The sequence below is a fragment of the Macaca fascicularis genome, chromosome 7, assembly GCF_037993035.2.
Source record: "Macaca fascicularis isolate 582-1 chromosome 7, T2T-MFA8v1.1".
NCBI lineage: Eukaryota > Metazoa > Chordata > Mammalia > Primates > Cercopithecidae > Macaca > Macaca fascicularis.
In genome coordinates, this window is record NC_088381.1 from 46,349,661 (window position 1) to 46,358,469 (window position 8,809).

The following is an 8,809-nucleotide window of genomic DNA, read 5'->3' on the forward strand; positions in this document are numbered from 1 at the left end:
AACACTTACATTAAACACACCTTCCTTCTCTTTCTGCAGAAGTATATTGGTGGCAGGAGTGTGGGTTTGAGGCCAGGCCTGTGCTGACTGCCAGCCTGGCCACTTTCTTGCAGGAGGGCCGAGGGAAAATGTTGTGAGCGTCCTTATCTGTAAAACAAGATCATCACACGTCACTTAGGAGTGCGAGAGGACTAAAGGACATAATGCACGCCTGGCACACAGTAGAAGCTCAGCCAATGGAAGCTGAGCCAGGAGCAAAGCCATCTCCCCTCCCTCCTTCCTTCTGTAGCTTTAGTCCTGGGTTTGGAAGGGTCTGTTTGAGGGGATGAAGTAGACGCCGCCGTTGGCTTTTACACCGTCCTTGATGAGAAGCCAGTGATGAGGAACTGACTTTACCTGGGAGAGCCCTAGACAGGGCCCCTCTATCCTCATTATTCTACACCCCCAGTCATCTGACCACCTGGGCCTTCCCACCAAGATGAAAAAGACTGAGGGATTTTTCACCCAACCTTTTTCTGGAAGCGTTTGTTTGCAATACAGATTTTACAGACAGACTTTATAGTTCTGGGACCATTGACTCAAAAGAGTCCCAGAGGCTGGATATGAATCGATTCTGCCTTTACCCTGCCTTTTCTTCTTCCTTCTCTTCCTCATTTTAAGAGAAAGGCTCTTTATTGGTGGCAATTCGTATAGGTCAGTGAACCAGATTCCTAACCTCCCTGTGTGAACTCTGCCTCCCTTGCTTGAGCTGAGAGCTTTCACGCCAGAAGCAGTGGCTGGAAGTTGTACTCCTAGGAGCTATAAGCCGCAGGTAGGCTGAGTGGCAGGTTCATCCTACAGGTCAGAAAGCAGCCTGCAGAGTTCAAAGGGGGGGGCAAGGTGCTTGCTGGTGCTAACTGGATTTGATATCCTGAGAAAAGTCATATTTTGGATCCAGCATTCTCTGATTTGTCCTCCTCTAGCTTCCCCAAGGGTCATACAAATATTGGGGGACTCACAAGCATTGTCCCCCACTGGCGAACTCCAGGAACAAGTGGGCAGCGGGGGCTGCAGAGTGTTTCTAGAGAAGGAGCTTAGGGGTGGCCCCTGCCTGGGTGGCACAGCGAGCGCACTGTGCTCCTAGGTAGATTGGATATGGACTTGGAGAGGTCTTGGAGAAAGGCTGATGAAGGTGATGGACAGCCTAAATCTCCGAAGCCATCTCCTGATGCAACCTCTGACCCAGCAACCTCTGGGTCTTGCTGTTATCAGCTCCATCAGTTTTACTGGGTGAGTAATTCATTTACCTGCTGTTATTGCCAGGGTGTCATCCTTTTCCTAGTTCCTGGTGGAGTTGGAGATATGCTATCGGGAGTCCTTTTAGAAAGTGCCTTGTCTCCTATCCCATCTTTATAGCCCTGCATCTTACATCTCCAGCGACCTTGGCCCACAGCCTGTTAAGGGGATTGGTGCTGAAGGCTGCTAAGCTCACCTTGAGAGCCCGTGATAGCAAAGGCTGGGGTGATGCTCAGAGCCTCCTTTGTTCTTTTATTTGCCCAGCCCTGAGCAAACAAGCCTCAATAAACTAAATGGCATTTGGATATTGAAAATGCAAAGAGAAAGTGTCTGGAAGAACAATAAAGGAGTTAGAGCAGAGGTTGCGTGCAGGAGGAGATTACATTGTCTAATTCCCCTCAAAGGCACCATGGTTTTCCAAACAAGAAGTGTTTATCTGAAGCCTGGGTGAGAGCCCAATCAGAGTTTTGCTCTAACAGCATCAACCTTATTTGACTGGATGCTGACTCAGAAGCTGTGATTTTGCAGGCAGGACATGTGCGCACAGCTTAGCTAGGCCCCAGGAATGATACAAAATGATGCCAGGTCACAGAAGCCCTTGGCCTCAATGGGGAGGAAAAATGGATAAGAACAAAGCAACTGGGGGACCATAAAGGCTTGAACCAAGAGGGAATGGCTCCATATGCTTCGCTACCTCTTCCAGGAAGCTTCTGGCCTCTCCTGGAAATCAATTACTTCTTTCTTCCCTGTGAATCCACAGCATTTGGCTAGGGCTTCCATTATTGCACAGAATTAAGTTTCTATCTTTGCATAGTGAATTATTTATATTTTTGTTTCTCTCATTAGACCAGGGGGTCTGCAAACCATGGCCCAAGTAGCTTTTGTAAATAAAGTTTTATTGGAACATGACCACACTTATTTGTTGATACGTTGTCCGTGGCTGAATTTGTGCTTGAAAGTCCGAGTCGGGTTATTATTGCACCAGAGATGGCCTGCAAAACTGAAGTATTTACCATCTGGTCCTTTACAGAAAAGGTTTGTTGACCTCTGATTAGATCATGGGCTGGTGGAGAGGAGGGACTGGTCTTACTCATATTTCAATCCCTAGGCACAGTGCTGCGCACAAGATGGACTTCTATAAATGCTTAATTAAGGAAAGAAGTGTCCGAGCTGGAGAGAATGAAGAGCATCAAGGGGAAACAGTTAAATTACTTAAGAGCAAGAGCCAGTTTTCCTAGGACTTTAAAAGCCTTCATTTACATATACAGAGTTGATAAGCTAATTACACAACAATCTTGTCCTAACCGTTAAATCAGCCCCCTAAGGTCTTGTTAGATAACACCTTGTTAACCTAGTTCAAGGAAACCTGCTGTTTCTTGAAAATAATAAAAGCTCAATTTCTGCAATCCAAACTCGACTCCCCCAACCACTCCAATCTCTCTTTAGTCTGAATTAGATATTAAATTGACATTTCCACTGAATTGGAAACGACCATGAAAATAATCAGTATCGCACTATGAGTATGGAATTTCTCGAACTGTGGAGGCTGGCTGAGTGCAGCCCTATTTTATCCATCCCACACTGTAGGCCTGGTCCTCAGGGCTCACATGCTTTCCCAGGGCCTAAGAAAATGATCGTGACATGGAAATTTAAAAAGTTTTGCCTCCAAAATTAACATTCCTTGCAACTGAGCAAAACCAATATGAAAGAATGTTTAATTATGAGTCTACTAAGCAAATGACATTATGCCAGCTCCAACTCAACTCCTACAGTTATTTATAAATTAGATTAAATGGGGGATGTGGGCGCATGTTAAGATGTTAGGCATGATGTAAGGATGGTGCCTCCAGATGTGAAGATGGATGCAGAGGAGGATGTGCATTTTGTGAGGCCCAAAGCTCACACAATCTTAGGACCTTTCTTTAAGAAAATGGATACAGCACTTGAACCCGGGAGGCGGAGGTTGCAGTGAACTGAAATTGTACCACTGCACTCCAGTCTGAGCAACAGAGTGAGACTCCCTCTCAAAAAAGAAAAGAAAAGAAAATGGGTACAGCAATATCTTACTTCTGCAAATTTTAGCCAAGCACATGACCAGGCGAACACTCTGTAGGGGTACTTCCAGAGCTCTGCAACGACCAGGGGAGGGGAGAGGCTCTGAAGTCCAAGATTCCTCAGCCTGATGGTAAATACTCCCCAGGGTGGATGGGTTGTACCATCAATTATGGTAGAATGAGCTTGGAAAGTGCTGTCAACCCAGGCTTGGAGAGTCACACCATTCCCATTAACTCTACCACTCTTTAAAGATTCTGAGAAAGTCCTCCAGTTCAGAAAGTTAACTTTATTTGACCCAGAGTTTTCAATTATTATTATTATTATTTTTGCTATAGAGACCCTCTCTGGGCGAACATTTTTGAACATCTCAGAAAGGGCTGGGAAAGGCTGACTTAGTCCCTTCTGCCTTCCCCTGCCCCCGCAATGCTCTTTCATTTTATGGAGAAGGAAACAGCAAGGACTCTGACTTCTCTGTTATCTCAGGGCAGCTGAAATTATTCCTCAACCTCAACCTCAGGTTGCAGACATGGCAGGTCAGAGAGGAGTTTTACTGCAGAGGGTGGTCAGGGAGGAGAGGGGTTAGCTTAGAGGACAGGGCCAGACCTACTCATAAGGGATTTCTAATGTAATGAAACACCTCCTCCAGAAAAAAAAAAAAAAATCCGCACCTTTCTCTTTTTCAGAATTTTAAAAGAGTGGGGCATTTTGCTTCAGATGAGGGCAAAAGTGGCTTGATGTATGGATTCCTGTGTCTCACTTTCTGTTGCTTTCTTCTTTAAGAGTTTAGCCTAAGACTGGAAACATCATTTTCAGGTCCCTGTGCAAAATGGAAATGCTGGGGCTCCCTGTTCCAGAATTATTCAGAATTTCAAGAGAGCATTCATCCAAGCGGGGGGTGGTGCCCTTCGGAGCTCCGGCCCTGAATAACTAGCTGTACAGGTTGCGTGCCCATGAAGCCAGTCCTGGTTAGTGCGTATTCATGTTTATTTATTTCAAAGTTCAAAGTTCTGAAGATATTTAGAGTCTGTATGGAAGGCAAAGTGGCGTAAGAGATTTTAACATAATGAGCCAGATCTGGGCACCAGTGTGGAGATGCATTTTTATAGGGTGAATCATTAATTGGGCATTCTAAGAGTCACTCAGCCTTTTCAATGATTCATCAGCCATGCTGATGCTGTTGTGTGGTTCATATTATTGTTGTAATTAACTGACGCTTGTCAAATGTAAACCTGGCTCTAACCTGGGTGTTTTCAAAAACAACACTAGTTACTGTGTATCCAGGTAGATGAGGGGGTCAGCATACTGTAACTCTCTGTTTTCCTGACTTGTAATAATGAACCCCTTCTCTCAGGGGACTTAGTCTCATTGTCTTTCCTGTAAACAGTTGGTAACTGTGAGTGGAGCTCTGGAGTGAGAAACGGGGCACTGCTAAGGGCCTGCATGTTCAGAAGCAGCAGTGTGGCATGGGAGCTTTTACAGCAGCACAGTCAGGGGTCAGTTCTTTCACTGCCTGGTAACTTAGGCTTTCCAAGGGAGGTAGTCACTGCAGGTGAGACAAAGAAAGTGCTTGGTAAGGGATTTCTGGGATCCTCGAGTCCAGAGTGGATTAGATGGGATTAGAGACCCACTCTAAGCTGTTACTACCTGCATCTTAGTCCACTCCAGAGCTGAGGCTCCCTGATCCCTTTAACCTTTAACCATGCTCACTGGGCTTCCAGCTTCCAAGCCTTCTACCTGTGGAATGCTTGGTCCAATGTCTGGGGCACCTACTCTTACTCCAAACTCCTCCACATCTGCAGAGTGGCCCAGCATATTCTCTTCTGGAAAGGAGGTCTTTGTCTAACAGAAGTGAGTCTGTAACCCTAGGCCAATTGGAGAAAGGGGTGTGGTGTGCACGTGACCTGTTTTCTTGCCTCCAGGGCAGGTCAAGTCATCCTTCCTTGACCCTTAAAAATAGCAGTGGTTGGCTGTGCGTGGTGGCTCACACCTGTAATCCCAGCACTCTGGGAGGCTGATGTGGGTGGATCACGAGGTCAGGAGATGGAGACCATCCTGGCTAACACGGTGAAACCCCGTCTCTACTAAAATTACAAAAATTAGCCGGGCGTGGTGGTGGGCACCTGTAGTCCCAGCTACTCAGGAGGCTGAGGCAGGAGAATGGCGTGAACCCGGGAGGCAGAGCTTGCAGTGAGCCGAGATCGCGCCACTGTACTCCAGCCTGGGCGACAGAGTGAGACTCCGTCTCAAAAAAACAAAAAACAAAAAACAAAAAACCAGTAGTGGTTTTAACAAGGTTTCCCCTTTTTGCTTTTCACTTTTTCTTGGTTCATAGTTTGCATGCTACTGTCCCATGGAGCCAGGAAGAGAGCAGGAGTGGGGCAAAGCTGGGGTCTGATGGGGGCTGGGAACCTTGTGGCCTCTGCCTGAGCTCTGTGGGACCACGTCAGGGCAGGGATGGGAGTGCCCTGGGCCCGGAAGCAGGTTGGCCGTGGCTCAACGCTCACCAAATGTACCCAACCCTGGCTAAGACTTCTCCTTAGAGGGGGATCATCAATACCATATCTTCCAGGCCCATTTTCCTTACTTAACCAGATGTTAGGCCACGCAGATTGGAGAAATATAGTTATCTCTACTTAACACATCATAAATTACCATCATAAATTATCCCAGTGTTTGTATGCCCTTGTTCCCAAAGCAAAAGGTTCTGAAACAACCTTAGTTGAGATAGACGTTTCCAGTGAGGGTAGGTGTATCAGTAGGTTGAGAGGAAGCATGCCAACGCAGGTACAATTTACTTATTTGTTTTTAATTGCTGTAGAGAAACCCTAATTCATAACTATTTGCTGGAGATGAATTGGGTTCCCCATCTGCTCCACTTCTAAGGCAAGCTTAAACTTCTTCCTGATAACCTGTCAGTGGTTTTGCCTTCAAAGACCCAGCCTTATCAGCCCATTTTCTTATTGCCACAAAAAAACCTGTGCCACCGCTGACCTCCTCTGTGACCTTGGGCAAGTCCTTTCCTTACACTGGGTGTCCACTGCTCCATCTATAAGCAGAAGGTAGTAGATCAGCCCATCTCTATGCTGGATAACTTTGTCTTCAAACCCCACAGACTTCTCTTCGAGCTGAGGGCAGGGCTGCTGGTTGATGCAAGAGGAGGAAGCCTTAAGGAGGTCCCTCTGATGAGGAAGCCCATCTGAGCGGCTCTCACAGGCCACACACTTGAAACCAAGTGCGCGTCTCCCCCACTTGTATGGTAAAATTTCGGTGCTGACGAAGGCTCTGATGGTAGGTTTTCTAGGGAAGGCTGGTGGATTTCCTCATTGGGAGCAAGGCATCCTCTGCAGTCACATATTGGCAATGACAGCTCCTTCTCACTAGGGTCTAGGGTCTGTCCTGCCCACATCACAGAAATAACCATAAAAGTCCCTATTATTTACTGAGGGCTTATCATAGGTGAGGTGCTGCACTGAGGGGCAGTCCCTCCAGGGGTACTATTTTCATTTCACAAGGAGAAGTGTTGTTGAAGTTCAGAGAAGTTAGGTAACTTGCCTAATACACTGTGAGTGGCAGAATTGGGATTCTACCCCAGGCACTGAGCTCTGAAGCCCGAGCTCTTGACAACTTTGCCTGTATGCTTCCATAAATGTAATCTTTAAGCTGTGGCTGTTCCCTGTTAAGCCCCTGTTTAAAGATCCATCAAAATAGATGGCTCCTTCTCTGAGTCATAGCCTTCTCTGATTCTTCTTATCATCATGAGACCAGATACCGAGAGGCAGAGATGGCCAAAAGGTTTTAAGTTCCCTCTGTTCTCTTGTAAAATGCAGTGCCCAGTAATATCTTGGCATTACCCACACTGCTATGGCCTCTAGTTGAAGATAGGAGTGCTGTGGGTTTTTTCTTGGCAAGAAATTGTGGACCAGAGGTGACATTCAATCACAGTCCTCTGGTCTCATTTGGGACCCAGCGGGCAAGTCTTTTCTTAACCCTATTATTTTACAAAAATATTAAAAGACAAGCAACTGGGTATGGTGGCTCAAGCTATAATCCCATCGTTTATGGGAGGCCGAGGTGGGGGGATCACTTGTGGCCAGGAATTCGAGATCAGCCTGGACAACATGGTGAGACCCTGTCTCTAAAATAATAATAATAATTAGTCGAGTGTGGCAGGGCACACCTGCAGTCCCAGCTACTTGAGAGACTGAGGCAGGAGGATCACTTAAACCCAGGAGCTTGAAGCTGCAGTGAGTTATGATCATGCCACTGCACTCCAGCCTGGGTGACAGAGCAAGATTCCATCAGACTGGGTAACAGAGTGAGACCTTCTCTCAAAATAACAGCAAGTAAGCAATCATGGTTTTTTGACTTTTCAAGGAATTTGCAAACAACATATATTCCCTTCACCCATCTAGCTTTTGGGGAAGGACACCCAAATTCTAACAGTCACCTACCTAGAAAAATAGATAACCACAGCCACGGTCCATTCCATTGCAACTTGGTGATGCCAGAAGGTCTCAGGCTCAGGAGGGGCACCGCCGAGGGCCTCTCAGCAAAAATCCCGATTCCTTAAACTGGGACAGTGTTTTCTGTCTGCAGAGTGTGCTCCCACCTTGGAGTGGACTTGTCTGGCTTGACCCTGAATATGCCCAGCAGGGACTGCATCCCTCAGTTCATAGATACAGAGGTTGAAGGTCAGGGAGGTAAAGACAGAAGGGGCAGCCAGTCAGAGCCAGTAGCTGCAGCCCAGATTTCTTGGCTCTGAATCCAGGATTCTTTCCACTCCACCGGCTCTCATGTATGGACAACTCAGGGGTCAGAGTAAGCACCTTTATTTCTGAATTTTCTTATTCTCTCCTGTAGCCTTATGACCAGTGTTCAGAAGATTTATCTCTTCCTAGCTTGGGACTTGCACCCAGCAAGTTTCCATGCAAGGCAGCTGCCTTTAAGAAGAACAGAAGAGTCCCAGTTGGGCTTATGCAGAATGAAATCAGTCGCAAGCCCCGATCTCTCTGAAAAGTTGTTATTAAATTCTGTGCCTGGCCCTGACCTGGATTTAAAGATTTGCAAGAAGACAAATTCCAAACAGATGCCCATTAGGGCCCTGACAGCCGCAGCTTAAAGATAACATTTACATTCTGCCGGGGTTTGTATCTCTCTGTTCCCTACTCGGCCCCTCTCTCTCCTCCAGTGGGATCAATACCTCGGTTGAGGTTACGTGGAGGTGGCCACATTCTTTTAAGCTGTTTGCTCAGTGCTTGGTTTGCTCTGCTAACATGCTGGGCACTTCTTCCAACAGCCCTGTTTGCCCAGCATTAGGGCTGTTTGCCGAAACACCTAGCCCAATCCGAGGGGGCTCAGCTTTCTAAACAGTTGGTCCCCGAATCTGTCAATCAATAACACCAATTGGGTTCCTGATACGAACAGCAAGTGTGGCCAAGTCCAATATTTGCGCAAACACTACCCCCTCCCCCTGCACCTG

The 8,809-nt window shown here is 46.8% G+C and overlaps 1 long non-coding RNA gene across 1 annotated transcript in view; it reads right to left on the minus strand.

The window, feature by feature from the left end:
• The window catches only part of LOC135971833 (uncharacterized), a 50,258-nt gene extending 42,284 nt beyond the window's left edge, over positions 1-7,974 (minus strand). Inside the window, exons 1-2 of the long non-coding RNA XR_010588131.2 lie at positions 7,782-7,974; positions 10-147 (exon numbers count right to left, since the gene is read on the minus strand). This is a non-coding gene — a long non-coding RNA (uncharacterized lncRNA). The remainder of the gene's footprint in view (positions 1-9; positions 148-7,781) is intronic.
• Positions 7,975-8,809: the final 835 nt, after the last annotated feature.